The sequence below is a fragment of the Ursus arctos genome, unplaced genomic scaffold (assembly GCF_023065955.2).
Source record: "Ursus arctos isolate Adak ecotype North America unplaced genomic scaffold, UrsArc2.0 scaffold_18, whole genome shotgun sequence".
NCBI lineage: Eukaryota > Metazoa > Chordata > Mammalia > Carnivora > Ursidae > Ursus > Ursus arctos.
This window is the reverse complement of record NW_026622852.1, coordinates 36590365-36609252: the sequence shown is the minus strand read 5'-3', so window position 1 is coordinate 36609252 and position 18888 is coordinate 36590365. Positions and strand designations below refer to the sequence as shown.

The 18888-nt window shown below is 43.4% G+C and overlaps 1 long non-coding RNA gene across 1 annotated transcript in view; it reads right to left on the bottom strand.

Moving 5' to 3' along the window:
• Window positions 1-18888, bottom strand: part of LOC113260341 (uncharacterized) — a 203298-nt gene that overhangs the window by 87681 nt on the left and 96729 nt on the right. Inside the window, exons 3-4 of the long non-coding RNA XR_008959946.1 lie at window positions 14258-14459; window positions 11079-11307 (exon numbers count right to left, since the gene is read on the bottom strand). This is a non-coding gene — a long non-coding RNA (uncharacterized LOC113260341). The remainder of the gene's footprint in view (window positions 1-11078; window positions 11308-14257; window positions 14460-18888) is intronic.

Sequence of the window (18888 nt, the reverse complement as noted above, 5' to 3'; positions counted from 1 at the left end):
TGTCCATGTCTCATTCCCTCACCTCATTCAGGTTTCTGCTCAATATCCCTTTATCTGGCAGGTCTGTCCTGACCACTCTGGGTAGACCAGCAGCACATTCACCCTCACCCCTCCCCACCCCACTTGTTTGCCTTTGTAGCACTTGTCACCCCTGACAAATTATATAGCCATTTGAGATTGCCTGGGAATCAGACAGTTGCGATAGCTGCACAACTTCGTGATGTATTAAAAACCAAGAGTGAATTTTATAATACGTGAATTACGCCTCAATACAGCCGTTCAGTAAACTAACAGAATGAAAATAATTTGTCTTTTTTTCCCCCTCTGGGAGGCAAGCTGGACTTTATTCCATTTTCAGGTGTATTCTTGGGGCCTAAAGAAGCACAGAGCACAGAGCTGTTGGTGTTTTTTATTCCGTCGATGATTATCAGTTTTTCCTAGAAGTCAAACAGAATAACTCCTGGCACAGGTTGTCTGCTTCTCAAAAAATTCATTGGAATCCTTTCTCTTTTTCTTTTTTTTTTTTCCAGTCAATTGCAATGTCATCAAACTGAGAAGTAAAAGAATAAAAATACTTAACTGATAGGCATTTCTAGGTTCACACACACTGGCTCTGCCAATTAGTGTACAACCTCAATGAATAACTCATTCTTTTGAACCTCAGTTTCTACATCTATAAAATGGGGGATCATAATATATTATTGAGTTCTTATGAGATTATATTGCAGAATACACATGGAATGTTCTAGCAGCATCTAAACGTATACTAAGTGGCCAAGAAATGTTTTCATATCTGCCAAAACACCAGATCTTGAGGATACTCAAATTGTGTCTGCAGGTACAATAAAACAAATAAATCCCACTTCCAAGATGTGTGAACCCAGATTGCAAAGCAATGAGAAAATGCCATGACTGCCCTTCCACTGGATGTCTAGTTACATTCCCACTTCACTTCCCATCTTCATGAATGCAGACCTCTTTACTTCCACACCATGGGACTTGCTCAGCACAGCAGAGTAGAGACAGTGCTGGTTTTCCTTCTCAGACAGACCTAGGTTTGAACCTGAGATCTGCCTAGCTGTAACCTTGAGCAAGGAACTTGAATTCTATGATCCTCAGCTTCTTTATCTATTCAGTGGGAATTACATGCATCTCTCTAGCCTTCTCTCTCTCTCTCTCTGGATGAGTCTAAGTGGAATGAAATAGACAGGAAAACACCGTATACGTTCCTAATAACCTAAGTGCCTTCTATTCCCTGCCCTGTTCACTGGGTGCCATCTTTAAGGATTGTTCAGAAAGCTTTCCCTCATTTACTATTCAATCATCCAATAATGAATGAGTGCCCACCCTTGTGCCAGATGCTGGGCTTTGAGGGAACATGAGTTCATGAGACAGATGATCATTCAACCCTTGCCCTTGCAGAGTGTATAGTCTGCAGGTCCCCAGGCAGAAGCACACTCTACTCTACCCTTGTGCCACATTCCAAGAGGTCAGTAAGACCCGGGCTCAGGAGGAGCAAGCAGCCCTCTAATCCTTCCTCTTCTGTCCTCTCATGGTTCCAGAAATCTAGGCATTCGAAGGTCTGGAGGGAGGAATCTTTGGTCCCTCCTCTTGATATACAAAGGAATGAAGGCAAACCATCTCTCTAGCTTCTGAGAGTTCTGGGTTCTTTAAAAAGATGAAATCTGATTCTGGGCCTCAAAGGCCAATGGTGCAAGAAGCTGGGCTGCCATTAGACAGGACCCTAATCTTAGGCAGCATTAAAGGAACACCAGATGAATCATCCACACTCAGAAATAGTATCCACCTATTACTAAGATGATTAAATAAATAAATAAATAAATAAATTTTTTAAAAAAACAGATGTACCATTTCAGTGAATTTTCTCTGCAAGACTGAGGTTTTCTTTCCAAAAGGGGACTTCTTCCTTATTCTGTAGACCAATAGCCTCATTGGAAACAAAGGCATTAATCCTCACAGGTAATAAGGTGATTTAAACCTTTGTGTAGAATGCAACTCAACTTGACTCCTAGCCTCTCCCTGTAAAAAGCCCTGTGCAAATATCAGGGCACTTTCATTGCTTGCCCTTAGTCACAGTTTGGTGGGAAGAACACATCCTTCCTTCCAGGAGATGCAGGCTATACCACACTTGGGAAAGAAATGGAGTCCACCCTGGTCCTTGACATCAGCTCGGACCTTTTGGCCTTGAAAGACGAACTTCCGGGCTGTCACAAGTCTCCATTGCTAGGTAACACTGTGTCCCTATAAATTTATATATTAGATCTGCTTTCAAAGTTTGCACTGGCACTATCTAAATATAACATTTGCCACATGGATCAGTTTCTCTCTTAAAAACATCAGATTGTTTCATATGTAATAAGAAATTATTTTATAACAAATCACTCATGCATAATCTCATTTAATTTCCACAACAGTCCTGTGAGGTAGGTATAATCCTTTTTATAGGGGAAGAAACCAAAACATAGTAATTTTCTAAGTAATAAAATCAAGCTCCAAATCCAGATCCTTAGATTTCCAATCCTGTATTTTTCATCTGCTCCACAGCTGTCTTGCAACATTTTCCTGGAGCCCTCTTGGAAACGATATATTATACACACACACACACACACACACACACACACACACACACACTATATATATATATAGTATACATATATAGTAAAGATATATATGATTGCTCTTCTTTCATGGGCAATAATGAGAAACGAAAGTACAGGTTAGCCATGAGGAAGCAGAAAACAGTACTCCCTCTTTTTTTCTGCCTAGCCCTTTTGCCATTCTCCTGAAAATTTAAAGTAGTTTTAATGAATTGAACTTTCTTTAGAATGCTCAGTCTCCACCTGAAGAATCAGTATGGATTCTGTTTTCCACATTTGTAAGTGAACCACTGCAAGAGAGATCCCTGGGCAGGGAAATGATCTGGGGCTCCCAACAACAGCCAGAACCACTTAGGAAGGGCAAACTTTCTTGAGGAGTGCCCACAGAGCCAGCCAAGTTCCACTGTGATGTAAGAATACATACACACACATTTCTTTCTTCATGGTTTTGGGCAATAGATAAGTTCTGAAGAGTTGCATGAAATCACATGTCTATCACATCACTCAATAAATGGTTGTAACAAATAATCTTTTGGGAGGAGTATATAATTGTCTTTTTCTCCCCTTTGTACTTCACACTTCTTCATTCATGATTTTCCCACAATTTACATCTGTTCCCATTCTGAAATACCTTTCTTTACCTATTGGCTCCTGAACTTCTTAGAACACATGGTTATAAAAGAATAAAACAGAGGATTTTTTTAAGTTATCACATTCCTGGATACGCTGTTTGTACACTCTACCAATATTCAGCCCAGAGCAAACCATCCCCCACAGAGCTCAGAGCTGAAGGACAGCAGAGATCAGGCACCCCAGAATCTGACCATCTAACCCCAATTGCAAAGTATGTGGAAGAATCTGGAGGAATCTGCTGCAGAATGGGCTTACCAACAGTTGTTTATCAACTGCTTTTCATCCTACTTCCCAAACATACACAAGGCTCTGGAGCAAGGACCAGGGAAGATAATTTCAAGGAGGAGAAGGAAATGCCACGCCCACGGCCACGTCAGCGCCTCATCTCATTGCTCAGGAGCACATAACCGGCAGCAGCAATTACTGAAGGGGTGTGGACGGCCTACTGTTGACTGCGGCTTCCTTTTCAAATCCATGCCCCTGAGCCTACTTTACTGAAAAGTGAATGTAGCTTTCTCCACTCTCCAACCTGAACCTATTATCACTTAATTTTCCTTAAATAGTCCAGGACCATGGTGAAAAAAAAAAATTTAGTAACACAACATTTTTTTTTTTACTAAGAAACATAACAAAATTCAACATGTACACACTAGTCTTTATTTAAAACCTCTTCCACAGTATATCTGAAATTTGTGAAAGCTTTTCTGGGTCAATATTTAAAATCAGCTTTCAGGGGTGCCTGGGTGGTTCAGTCAGTTGAGTGTCTGACTCTTGGTTTCAGTGCAGGTCATGATCTCAAGGTCATGAGATTGAGCCCTGCATCAGGCTCCACGCTCAGCACAGAGTCTGCTTCAGCTTCTCTCTCTCCCTCTCCCTCTTCCCCTCCCCATGCTTCTCCCCACCCTCTCTTTCTCTCTAAAATAAATAAAAAATCTTAAAAAAAAAACAGCTTTCACTGCCAGTGTCAAAATGAGGTAAAATATGGAAATAGCTTCAGCCAGCAACATATTCTCTCAAAATGTGTTTCCTCAAAGCATAGCAAAAAGAACATGAAGTGAAAATCAGAAGACCTGGATTTTCCAGATCATTGTTTCCCTCTATGATTTGCTATGGGACATTGGGTAAGGAACTTTCTCTCTCTGGAGCTCAGCTTTTCCATTTCAAAACAAGGAGTTTCCATTTCAGAAACTTTCCTTACTTCCTTCCTCCCTCCCTTCCTCCTTTCCTTCCTTCTCTTCCTCTTTTCCTTTCCCTTGTCCTTCTCTCTTCTCTTATTTTTTCTTTTTTTCAAACAATAGAGCCCCACACCCAAATGAAATCCCATTTGATTGGCCAACATATTAGCCGTGAAAGTGAAGCTGCTCTTTTTGTAGCTCTCCTCATTGGTCTCCTCTTTGTCTTTAAGAGTGCATATGGCAGCCAACAAGCAACCTAGATCTCCTTAGAACCCAGTTTACTAAAAGAAGAAGAAGAAGAAGAAGAAGAAGAAGAAGAAGAAGAAGAAGAAGAAGAAAGGAGGAGGAGGGGGGAGGGGGGAGGGGAGGAGGAAGGGAGAAGAGGAAGAAGAAGAAGAAGAAAATATTGAACTACAGGATGAGAACCCATACTGTACAGTGCAAAGTGTGTGCACTTTGGAATCAGAAAGACCTCAGTTCAAATCCCTACTCATGTCTGCTTTCACTAGGGTATGACTGAAGAACCATTTTACATGACTTCCTCCTTGAGCCCTCATCTTTTCATCTGTAAAATGGGAATAACAATATCTATTAAATAAGGTTACCCTGAGGATTAAATAGAAGGATTATTAAAGGATGAGTTAAATCACTAGCATACAATAGGGGCTCAATAAATAGAACCAATTGTTTTTTACTGAGAAGACCTGGTGTCCCACCAAATACCTGTAGTCTTGGTGTAATTATTAATAACATATCCTTTCACCCTTAAAAGGTCCTGGTTTGGACAATAAATTTTATGACTGTTTAAACCATCTCCTAAAGTCACCTCTCCAGTTTTGACTCTGGGGCTCTCAAAACATGCAGGAGTCTACTGGTTGAGTCTTAGAATCCCACAAGGAGTCAAAGATAACTAACTTCTCATTGTCAAGGCACGAGAATGCAGTTGGTGCCACTACAGGGGCAGGCAGGCAGCTCACAAAGATGAAAGAAACATTTGTTTAATGGTTTTATACTTCAAAAGGGGAGAGATCCCCTTGACCCAATAACACAAATTCCATGGGCATACGCAAGCGGTGTCAGAGTGGAAAAGAGCCAGGAAAGCCAGCATTTACGTGTTAAGAGGATATGTATTTGGAGTAAGCAATCTCATTCATTTCATGTCTCCTACAATCCTGGTGTTTCCCTTCCTTGTTGAACATAGCAGGGCAATCCACTCGCATGGTTGGGAAATGAAACACTTGAATTGTAAACTCAGAGCTGGGCATAAGAGAACACTGATCTTAAGAGTGTATGCTGATACAAAGAAATATGTGCATCTGAGTAGGTATTGTGTGTGTTTGTGTATGCCTTGTGGTTATAATTAAGCAAATCCATTATGAGCCAACAAACATTTGTGGACTTCTTTTAGTGTTAGTGATTCCACTCCCAAACCACTGGCTTATTTGTAGACTTGACTAGTCTCTTCTTTAAAAACTAACCACTTCAAAATTGTTTTAAGCTTCTGAACATCAGCCTTGAGAAGAAGAGAGTAAATACCCGCATCACTTCTCACTTTGGCAGGCTCGACAAACAGCATTTTGTAGAGTTAACAGCCCTTAATAGAGACTCTCACTGCTATTAGTTAAGCAAATAGGCATTAGGTTGAGGAAGGCAATCAGTGACGCATCTCCACAGTAACTGATTGCTATCCAAGTTGGCCTCAGCTGACGTGGTGCACATTACACCCCAGCACCTTCTGAGGGAGCTGGTGGTGGCCATGCCATTTCAGGGCTGGATCTATGCCCCAAGCTAGGCTGACATTATCAGAGATTAATATTGCTTTATAAGTAATGTACATCCTGGAAACTGGGACCTCTAGTCTTCTAGGCATTATGATGCTATTTACATAGAAAAAACTAAAGGTAAAACTGAGGCAGAGCTGAATTATTCTGCTTCATGGAAGATAGAAGGACGAACATATGGAAGTAGGGAGGGGAGTGGGCATTGAGATGGAGGAAAACGGGGATCAACAAGGCTGGGGAAGAGGGAAAAGAAAACCCATGACCCTAGCATATGGCCATGTCCTAGAACCAGTTTTGAGGAATGAAAATATTTCAGGAGAATGTTGTAAATTATTTGCTCTGCGATGTGCAAAGCAATCTCCCTCCTGCATCTCCCCTCAGGAATCCTGAGTAAAGACGTGCTGGAAGCCTTCTTCACATTGGCAAGGATGAAACCAGTGAGAGGACTAGAAAAAGCAGAGTAAGAAGATGAAGGATGGTGCCCATCTGGCCTCCACATGTGGGCTCCATCTCCTAACACAGCCTGTTACACAAAACAGGTGTTTAACAAGCATTTGTCAAACAAATGAAATAAGTCCTGGGGAAAAGCTCTGAAGGAAGGCCTTGGTTCCTACCACCACAGAGGCCCGACAAGGGTAGAAAGAGAAACAAAGAGGCCTTTTCCTTACTGGTTTGCAAAGGCAAATCCTGGCCTGCTTAACTCCATGCTAACACAGCACACAAGTGTCGGCCGAGAAAGAGCTCATAGGGCCAAAGATCTCTTCATGACTTAGCTTTGGGTGTTTGGCTTTTGTCACTGTTTTGGAAAGTCTGAGCAAAGACAATAAAGAGGACATTCAAAATATAGACAGAAAACTTCCCACATACCACCCATCCTGATGTGCATGGCACTGATCTAAAAGCAAGTAGAGCAAAGAACCTCCATAAGACGCCCAGCTGGTTGAGTGAAATTTTGCCCTGAGTTCCATGTGTTCTAAGCCAAAGTGACAGACATAGCCTGGGGGCTCCATTCGCAGTTCAGATTTGCACAGCTCAGCTGCTTCCCTTCCCTCAGCTCCTCCCTCGGGTCTTTTCCTTTGCTTGGAAGCTATATATATTTCTAAACCAACAGAATTCACTTTAATGACTTCAGAAACGACTGTCCCAGGACTCACACTGACTCATAGTGAGACCTAGGGAAGAAGCAGGAGCAAATACTTTCTTCCTCTAGTGCTCTTGTGGTGGGATGGATAGCCTTTGTTTTTATCTGCCCAGCATCCTTTCTGCCTTTGGCAGAGCTCTTTTCTTCATTCTGTGTCACCCCATTAGAGCGATAGTCTCTACATCTACCAGCATCCCCTTCCTGATCACAGGGTCGGTCATGGGACTCCAGATCAGCCCATCTCAGTGCTCTGTGCCTTTAGCAACAGTGATTGGTCTAGGTGCATTCGTCTCATCCAAGCAAGGCCCATCCAAGTCTTGCCTGGATGGATAAATAGGCATTGGAAGTTAATAAGCTAGAAAACATGTGACCCTGGAGCCCCGGTGGCCAGAGCCTATCCATAGAATCAGACCCATACCCAGAAGGATACTGAGCTAAGGGGTGAAGAGAGGCTGAGCTCTGATGTCGCAGCTGGAACCCCTAAACCCAGCCTGAAGGTAGATCACCCATGGAGTTGCCAGATACACAGAATTTCATTTGTTTGTTCATTTATGCTTAGGCTAGGTTCAAGTTGGATTTCTACAACTTAAAATGGAAAATGTTGTAATGAATATAAGGCCAGTGATGGGTATTAAGGAGGGCACATATTGCATGGTGCACTGGGTGTTATACGCAAATAATGAATCATGGAACATTGCATCAGAAACTGGCAGTGTACTGTATGGTGACTAATATAACAAAATAAAAATTATTTAAAAAAAGAATATAAGTGAATATAAGATGTTTGTATTCAAGTAACCTTCATGCAGCAAAATGGAATCACCATCACAATTATTGCCTGAACACCCTTTCAGAGTCAGGACCTGTACCAGGACACTAAGTGTGTATCTCATATGAATGTCCCGCTGAACAAACGAAGGCGCCCGAGACTTAGAGAGGTTGCTTGACTTGGACAAAAATCACAGAGGTAATGGATGGAGGAGGGGGGATCCTAATCTACATCTCGGGGTGTACTCACTTCACTCTATGGTCCCAAAGGAAGAGTATATACAACAGCTTCATCATGTGGAATCAGCAACTCTTCTGTGCTTATTTAGTTAAGAAGATGCCAGTCCTTCGCTGTGAAGCTTGGGCCCTCGGCACAGCCCTGTTTGTCCTACACAAGGCTCTAAGCTTTCAAACAAGGCTCCTGAGGGAGGCAGAGTCCAGGCGGGAAACCACGGGTGGTGAGGCCTCTGTACTGGTCTATTGGGCTGCCTGTGCCACATGCCAGGTAATCTAGAGGCTTGCTCTGCCATCGGCACTTGCTGGCTGAGGGTGGGAGGTGGGGCAAACACTGAGATGGTGAGTTCATCCAGGACCAGCCACTTTCTTGGCCCCCAGTGAGCTCATCCAGACTTTGCTGAAGTGAAGAAGCTCAGGAGGGGGATGGCTCTTAATATATTGGAAACAGGACTTGAGCATATCCCCAACCCCCATGTTTGACGGACTCTACCCATCCTCCTACTCCCTCTCCTACCTCCCCCTCAGATGGGGCAGGAGAATAGCAGTCTATGAAATACATTCCAAAGGCCCACTGATGAGGTTTCCCTTTATTTGCATGTCAATTCCCATTCCCAGTTGTGAAAAATGCATGGTTTCCCATATTTAAATTCCCATTCCAAGTTTGGAAAAATGCATGAATGTAGCCTTGCACTACCATTCATTGCTGCTGCGACTTTGGTCAAGCTACATAGGCTCTCCAAGCCTCCGTTTGCTCTTCTGAAAATGGGAACAAGGCCACCCACCCAAAGGCATCACGAGAATTTCGGGATGTGCCATCATTCCTCCTGGAGCTTGGCATGGGGCAGATGTTCCATGATGGTAAACATTGTCAGGGCTTCCCAAGAGTGTTCATGGGAACGAACTTAATGCATGCGGGGCCCTGGCTCCTCTGCCTAATCTTCAGTTGGCGCCTATTAAAGAGCCAACTTCTTTCAAATGGGGCGGGAAGTGAGTGATGGCTCTTTCCATTTTCCTGTATTTTAGAATCCCCACAAAAAAATCCGTGGCCACAGTCAGATATATGGGGCAGAGCTATATCCTAACATCATGGAATTCCTACTCCAGCCTAATAAACAATTGTGTGAATGACTTTGATGCCAAGGTGAGTGGTGGGCTAATTGTGGGGGCTATGGAGGAGGAGGAGATAAGAAGCCCCAAACACTTTCTAAAGTGGCAGCCTTTTTTTGTGGCATCTCCCATTCTGTCAAGACCCAGGGCGTACCCCGTGTATCTACCTCTAGTGTGTGTGGGGGGGTGGAAGCATCAGGAAATTGATTTTCAATCCTGAGTGTATGCTATGAATCACCTGGGGATCTTGTCAAATGTGGATTCCCACTCAGTGGGAATGGGGTGAACCCTAAGATTCTGCCTTTTTAACAAATGCCCAGGCAATGTTGAGGCTTCCAGCCCAGGAACCACATTTTAAGACTAGCAAGGCTCCAGGACATAAGAAGTTCATAGTACAATGAATCATGGAACACTACATCAAAAACTAATGATGTACTGTATGGTGACTAACGTAACATGATAATAATAATAATAAAAAAGAAGTTCATAGTAAATGTTTGCTAATTAATTAGTAATAGATACATTGATGACTGAACATACAAGTGACTAATACGGGGAGAAAGATTATAATGAAAATTCTATTATCCAAGCTAGACGGGGGTTAAAGACCGTAACTTCTATGGGGCGCCTGGGTGGCACAGTGGTTAAGCGTCTGCCTTCGGCTCAGGGCGTGATCCCGGCGTTGTGGGATCGAGCCCCACGTCAGGCTCCTCCGCTGGGAGCCTGCTTCTTCCTCTCCCACTCCCCCTGCTTGTGTTCCCTCTCTCGCTGGCTGTCTCTATCTCTGTCTAATAAATAAATAAAATCTTTAAAAATAAATAAATAAATAAAGACCGTAACTTCTAGACTTCCAGACTTGACATTTAACCCCCACCCCCTGCATGTTCCTTTGACTCTGTTGCTTTATTTCTTTCTCTCCTCAATCACAGGGCAGTAGAAAGAGCAAAGTCACTATCTCTAGTATAATCCCTGAGTCTCAGTGCCCAAACCTATACAACGGGAATAATACCGTTTATCTTACAGTTGTTGCAAGGAGTAAATGCCTCAGAAGAGGAGCTCGAGAAATGGTGGCTCCTATTATGTAATTCGTTCATTTGAGGAGATAACAAATTTCTCTCCTGCGCATAGAAGGAACAGCGGGAGAATATTACTTGCATACATGAGCTAGCGCTGTCCCGAAGCATTTGAGGTCCATAGTGTTATGCCAATTTCACAGACGGGGAAACTGAGCCTTAAAAAGAATCAGCGACTCTTATCCAAGGTCACAAAGCTGAGTAAGTGGCAGGGAGCAGTTGTGTCTGATTCCAAAGACGCATTCTTCCCCCACCATCCTGCCTCTCCCCTGTGCCCCGGTGCGGGCAGCATGCCCCATCTGAGCACAGTGCTCCACAGTCAAAGGCTGTGGGGATTAGCTGTCAAGCCTCCAATTCCACCCAAGTCCGGGCTCATTCCTTGGCTGGGAAGCAGACAGCCTGTTTACACGACACAGGTCTGGGATGGCAAAGTCCTCAGTGCCTGCCTGTTTGTCTGCTTTTGCCTTCTCCTCTCACTTGGACCTTCAGTGAGTCAGTTTTGGTCAAATCCAAGGACAGTCTGTGCTGAGCGCACTCCAACTTACCGGGAAGGTGTCTGAATCCCTGAAGGTCACTGGGTGAAAGTGTCAAAGTAGACAGACAGATGACCTCTCACATCCTTGTGGGAGGGAGCTGTTTGCCGAGCAAAGGGTTCAAGGACATCCTCTCTCCGAGTCCCAAACAGGCCTGAATCACTGCCCCCGCTTTCCGACCACAGATGTTTTCTTGCTCACAGCCAGGTTCCAAATGGAGCAGGATCTGCCAGAATGAGCTCTACAAGAGACCAAGAGGAAAGAAATGTGAATCTGACACGTTGTTTCCACCTCCATAAATCCAGCCTCCCGGTCCAGAGCCCGATCCCGCCTCAGTATTCCCCCTCCTGCGGCAGCAACAACTAATTTCACCATTCCCCAGAGATTCCTGCTCCCCTGCTATAGCACGGAATCGCCCGGGGACATGGCTGCCATGTGCGCAATCCCGCTTCCACGCACCCCTGGCTTCTTGTGGGGGCCATACAACTGCTTCTGACCAACCAGCGGAAGTGATGTGTCTCCCTCCTGGGCCAAGGCATGCCTCCTCCGCCCTCTCTTTTTTCATCCCAGAGAGAGAGAAGTCACAGGTGGAAGGAGCTTATGTCTCTGACTCACCATGTGGAAGGCTTCCTGCCGACCAGGAACACCCACATAGACAGCTTGGTGAGTGAGGAATAAAGCTTTATTATTTTGAAGCCACTGAAACTTTCAGATTTGTTTGCTAGAGCAAGTAAAATGTGAGTACACCCCAGGGTTGGGAAATAGCAGCATAGACTCGGATTGGATCCTTGGTATGGTGTGCAGGACACGGTGCTCAGAACTTCATCCCTGGGATCTCACAGAACCCTCATATGACTCTGGAAGATAATTTCCAGCCCCATCTTCAACCACAGAAACCCCGGCTCTGGGATAGTAGATTGTTTGTTCCATATCATATGGCAAGGAAGCAGCAGCTATAGGGTTCCAACAAATTTCTTTCTGACAACAGATGCAAGAAGCCTTCCCTTTAGCCACTTCTGGACAGTGCAATCCTGAGGTCCCGAAGAAAGAGCATCTTTCTACTGTCATCCCTGGGCAAGAGTGCATGAACCCAACTTCTTTATTTGTTTATAGGGCTCCTCCTGTACAGGCCCCCACCTGGGATCTGGGGAAGATGAGGACGGGAAAGAAGAGTAGAAGCTGATTCCTCATCACCTTAATCTGGCCACCCACGGAACAAAGAGAGCCCTTGCAGGGATTGATACACCTTTTCTAAACCCACTCCTAGATCTGGTACGGACCCCAAAGGGGTAGCAGCAAGTTTTGGATGAAGTCCTTTTGGAGTGAAATGTAGTTTTTTAAAGTGAGTCTTAAGCTTGCTGTTGAGGAGCACCTGGGTGGCTCAGTGGGTTATGGGTCTGCCTTCAGCTCAGGTCATGATCGAGGGTCCTGGGATCGAGCCCCATGTAGGGCTCCCTGCTCAGCAGAGAGCCTGCTTCTCCCTCTCCCTCTGCTGCCCCCACCCTGTTTGTGTGCTTTCAATCTCTCTTTCTCTCAAGTAAATAAATAAAATCTTAAAAAAAAATTAAAGTTCGGGTTGGCAAGTCATAGTGAAATAGAGTTCCGGTAAATTTCCCAATTGAGGTGACTCAAAACTATTTAAATTAAAATGTACAAAGGTGGCCAAATTGTAAGGTATGAATTATGCTGTACTGAATTCAATGCAGGCTCACCAAGGACAACCCCAGGGGGTGCTTATGACACAGCAGTAACACTGTACTGAAGTACAGAAAATACAGACCTTGGAGTAAGAAGCTGGAGGTCTAAAACTCACTGGCTTAATGTCTTGAGCGAGACACACCTTTCAGAGCCCTGGCTTCCTCATTTCTGAAGAGGGGATGAGAGTGGGGAAACTGCAATCCTCTCTTCCTTACGGTGTTTGCAGATTTCCCTATCTTTTTCATCTTCGTGCTTAGCACCTTGTTCTTGAGCTATTGCAGCAGGAGAAAGGAGAGAGTGGTCCCAGGACCTTCCGCTCCTGCTCCCCCCTCATTGTGCCCAGTGAGAGAGCTCTTCTGCTTAACCCATCTAGAGTTCCCCAACATCCTCAGGATAAAACCCAAGCTCTTCAGACTGCCATTCAAAGTGTTCCATGATCTAACCCTGACCTTCATTACTACCATCCATTCCTTTATCCAATCCTTCATCCTACGCTTGATCCCCAAGGCAGGTTTCACACTTCCCTGTGCACCTTCCTCCTATTCGATCCTTTTAACTTCCCTGATATGTTCTTCCCTATCCTAATTGTTAGAAGTTCAAACCTTATCCATCTTTCAAGGCCGATGTCAATACAATCACTTCTAGAAATCCTGTCCTGATGTCCACAACTGGAACTTCCATCCCCACCTTCCAAGCTCAGGCGGCATGCTTCTTGGGGCCTAACACCTTTGATACTTGTTGACTCATAATTTGACCCCATTTTTTATCTCCCCTCCCAGCTCCTTAGAGAAAGAACTCCACCTGCTTCATCTATGCATTGTCCAGCACTTAGAGGTATACCTGGTACAACATCGGTATTTGGCAAGTTTACAAAGTTAATTCAAAATCGTAAGTCAAGGAAAGACTCAGAAAAGACAGCTGATAAGAGAGACTGAGACTAAGCCCTGCTGCAGTAACAAGTAAACCCTGACACTAATGACTTAATACAATAACAGATGGCCTCTCACTCCACTCCCAGTCCCTCTAGGGTCAGGCAGCTCCCCAGGGCAGAACTCCTCCAACCACTGAGGCAAGAATCCAGTCTCCTTCTATCCCTTATAATCTCTGTATACCAAGTGCTTCGGTTCCAGCTGTGCAGATAGCGCTATAAGATCATGGAAGTCAGCACAGGACACTTTAAGGCCACGCTGGAATTAGTGTCCATTTCTAATATTTGAAGGATTGTCTGTGAAACGAGCAGCACTGGCATCACCTGAGGGTTCACTGAAATGCAGAATCACAGGCCTCACCCCAAACCTACTGAACCTGAGTCTGCACGTTAACAATTCACCGGGTGATGGGTATGCACACCCCAGCATGAAAATCACTCATGGACACCATTTCTGCCCAAGTTCCTTCATCAGGAACTCAATCCCAGGGCTCAGACTAACTGAGGAAGCCTGGAAAAATGTTTCTATCCTGATGTCTAGAAGGGGGAAGTAGGTTTTTCTCACCATAGACACTGCCCAAGCGGCACGTAAGATGAAATGGATCCATTCCTACTTCCAGGTCAATCACGTCACGTAGAAACTCTGTACCTCAGTCACGTGCTCTGCCATAGTGGTTGGCGGGTGGAGTGTCTGTGCCTGGCTCAATAAGGAACAGGTTGTTTCAAGATGGTGGAATCTAGCAGAAGGGCCCGGAATTCCGATCTATCTGCAGAGATATGGAAGCCAGGTGAAAAAGCACATGAAAAAAACCTTTCAGCTCATGAAGTTGAAAGAACATTTAAATAGTGTACTCTAAAAAAAAAAAAGAGCTCCACATTGCTCCCACCAATGGTCATTCAATCAGTGGAAAGTCCATAAGCAGCCACAGTAGCAAGCTGGAATAATCCATTGTTCATTCTCTGTGAAGTTTTGACCTGTTAGACCCAGCTGTTTTCACAATTTCCATTGGTCATTGTTTCTGGTTCTCATTAGCTGAAATTTATTTTAATTATTCTGTGACTCTATTTTTTCCAGAACACAAGGATTTGAGGTTTGCATACTTTCATCTTTTATTTATGATTGGTTAATTAACCAGCACTGCATGGAAGGATGAGGAGAGCAGGAACATTTCAAAAATCCTTTTTTCATGTAAATGTGTAGACTACTTCACAAGAAAACTCAGATCCTTTGTAATATTTGTTCTTGATGGCATTTTACTTGGGAAATACTGGTAAGTCAGCTCTGATCTTAAATTTTAAAGCCTTTCATTAAAATAAAAAAAGAAAACATAATATTTCACAATATAAATTTGCTTCATTTTGCATGTGCCAAACACAGAAAAAAAAATCAACCTTAAAGCAATCAAAATTTCCCCATCAACACTGAGCATGTAATTTTTATAGCAGAACATCCCTTGTCCAAATACATTATACTTTTATTTTTAAACCATGGGGAAATAAATGATTTAGAAACTCAGTAGGAAAAGAAAATAAATCCTTAAAAAGTATGTATTGTGGAAAGTATTTTCTAGTGCTAAGTATGAATTGACACTTCACATCCACGGGTATGATTTCGTATTACGAGTCAATATCATGTTGCATAATTCACTTAAGATCTGCAAGGGTGAATGGGTAACATGCATATGTATGCCATCAGACATGGGATAACTTCTGCATTGTTAAAGGGCCATATATCTTTTCCTTTTGCTTTCATATGAGGCTAGACTGCCACTCTTGACGGACCACCCCTCTCATGGCTGCAGCAAGTCGACGACTTCCAAGTCTCTCTCTCCAGAATCCACCTTGCTCTTGAGCTTCATACTTACATACCAATTCAGGGAAGGACACCTTTATTTCCAGAAGGACCCCAAATTTGTCCCCAAAGTAGACTGCCATCTTCTCCTAAAATTTCTTATTCCTTCTTGTATTTTCTAAGCAAGTACTCAAATATTTGCTGAATTAATGAGGGACAGAGGGATTCATTCTTCATTTTCCTCATTTTTATTTCCACAGAATTAATATGATCCTTTATATACATTTGTTAGCTCCACCCACTCTCCCCCCTCAAAAATAACCTGAAGTGCCTTAAAAGAATCTACAAGATAATACAAAGGAAATGGTTAAAGAAATGACGGGAATGGGAAACTGGCTAGCAATGTTGAAAGAAGCCAGAGGAAGACTGATTCCCCACATGGCATAGCAGGAAGTGGGGATACAAATCAGGTTCTGAGCTTTCCAAAGGCTAAAAGCAAAGTGGGAAACACTTATCAAGGATGTATGATTCACAGTGTCTGTCAGATTAAAGGAAATGCCAGCTGTTTGAGAGGAGCATGATTTTATTACGTAACAAAAGCAATGCCAGCACATGTGGGTGGTATACGCTTCCATATGGGATGACTTTGGCCTAATGAAACCTCTTCAGTTGCCCACCTTGTCTATTTGACAATTAGGTAAGTAAAAATGGACTTAGGTAAATGCCTTAGTGAATACCTAAATTAACCTTTCCTTGAAGGCTGTCTGAAAAAGAGTGGAAGTGGGCAAAGAGTAATCTCCGTGGTCTTTTCTACTGCTCTGAGTACATGATTCTAAGTGTCCTCTAGCATCCTAAGATGAAATGCAAGTCCAATACAGGTTTCCCCGCCCTCCAAAAGTAGAAGGTGCCTCTGAAACCTTTCCTAAGCCAAAATGAAGTAAAGCAAAGAAGCAATTGCCATTAATTTATATGGAAATTTTTTTAGCATTCCCAGACCCCCAGGATGACCCTTCTTAGGCTTTTCTGATACCTTAGGACACATCTTGCTAACAGTGCACGGACTAACTGGAGATAAAGCACAGATCCTCACAGATGCAACTCAGAGCTCTGGCGGCTTGATGCTGAGATGCAGAGTGTACCGAGTGTACTTCCTGGGGAAGGAGCTTGGCGGGGGGCCACTCCTGCTGCTGGGGGTGTGCACCCTCTAAAGGCTCCCTGCAATACAAATGCTGAATGCTATTTTAGCTTTTCACCTTTTTTTGCAAAAGCAAAAATCCTCTTCAGATTTACTTTGGTTCACAAAAACAGGTCCTAATGTGGATAGATATTTCGGTAAAGTGAAGTAGCGTATGTGAACTTTTGAAAAAAGAGGGTTACCTATGTAAAGTATATTTTGGTGAATCAAGGTCCTTTGTGGTCTGGCTTCAATTTCCTCTTTTGCCATGTAAATGTCATCGACACTGCCAACACTTACTATTCCTTAGACAGCGTGCTCATCCCACTGGTTCTTGCTGGTGCTGTGCCCCCTGCAAAGCACACTTTCACCCCAAATCTCTGTCTCATATTCCTGTCTACCTCATACAAAACCCAATTTCTTCCATGGACTCTTCCCTGGCTCTGGAATTGGGAGCTCCCTCCTTCAGGCTCCTATCCTACATACATGCTCCTCAGCTCCCACATTTATCCACAGCATATCAAGATTCCCTGCTCAGTGGCTGTTCCCACATACAACAAGTTAATATTTATTGAGCACTTCCTATGTATTAAGAGCCAGAGGCTTTAGTATATATCATTCTCTTTGATTCTTATGTTAGTTTTCTGTTGGAATAACAAATCAACCTTACACAACCTTACACAATAAGCATTTATGGTGGGTCAGTCTCTGTGGGTCAGGAATGTGGATGTGGCTTAGCTGGATGACACCGACCCAAGGCCTTGTAAGATGCTGCTGCCAAGCTGGCTGGGGCTGTGGTGTCATCTGAAAGCTGGGAATTTGGTAGAGGTCACGTGGGGATTCGTTTTACTATGCTTTTTACTTTCGTATATATTTGAAATTTTTCATAATAAAAAGTTAAAATAAAATCTGAAGTTACATAACATTTCTAAGTCAGGTCAGGGAGGAAGAAGAAACTATGGGGAAAATTCCTCAATGAAGCCCCACAATACATCTTTGAAGGAGGCTTTAATATCCCAGTTTGTAGATAAGGAAACCAAGGCTCTTTGAGATGAGAAGGCTCTAAAGTTGGGATTTGTAGCCATGTCTGTTTGGCTCTACGGCCAACATTTGCTCCACTATACCACACTAACATATACAAATGCTATCTCTGCAACTAAAATCCTCAGATTGCCCTGGATTCCGGGAACACATGAGATTACATTAATGCCCACCCTCCCAGCCTTCATTGTCCCCACCTGAGGTCTCCCCCAGTTACCTGGGTGTCTCACCTGAGCACATAATGTGTGCCAGGTACTAGCCCTTAATATCAACTCATCTTCACAATCTCTCTGATAGGTAGGTATTGTTACTCTCCTTTTCCAGAGATGGGGTTGCCCCTTAAAGAGATGAAGTCACATCTCAAGCCACATAGCTAGACGAGGTGGAGTTCAGATTTGAATCTAGGGATGTCGGATTCAAAATGATTGCTGTGTTTATAGAGCATTTAGAACAGTGACCTAATAACAGGAAAAAAAATCCACACTAGCAGTTGGATGGCTTCAGTGTCAGCCACTTTTCTTGTTGCTTACCAATGAGATCTTTCTCAGATTGCTTTCTCTCTCCCACCCATGGTCTTCACATTATAGAAGAGAAGCTATTCTCAATGTCCCTTAAGGTGGGGTTTTCAAACCATAGGTCAGACCCAGGAGCAAGTAATCAAATCAACAGGGTCACCACAAACATTTACAAAAAGAAAGAAAAAGAAAAGAAAAAAACACACCAGAGTAAAGATGAGTTGTTTCGTGAAGAGGCATATGCATACACGTGCACACACGCAAACATATACAGGTATGTTGTGTGTGTGTGTGTGTGTGTGTGAATGTACTGGGTCATGATGTAATATCAATTAGCCCTTGTGGGTTGTGGTCAAGAGTTTGAAAGTTAGTGCTTTAATGCATCTTTCAGATGAGGGACTTCAGGCTGAATTAAGTCTGACAATTTGTGAATGCAAACCACTAGTTTCCTGGAGATTCTAGACCAACAGAAAAAGGAGAACTTTAGACTCAGCTTTGGATTTGAATCTTTGGATGTATGAATCTTTGGATTTAAATCATTCCTACTTCTGACTGTATGCCCTTGGACAAGTCATTTTACCTTTTTGGGCTATGGTTTCATCATCCATAAAATGCAATTAATAATGCCCATCTTAGGGGAAAATAATGAGGCTTAAATGAGAAAACAAACACTT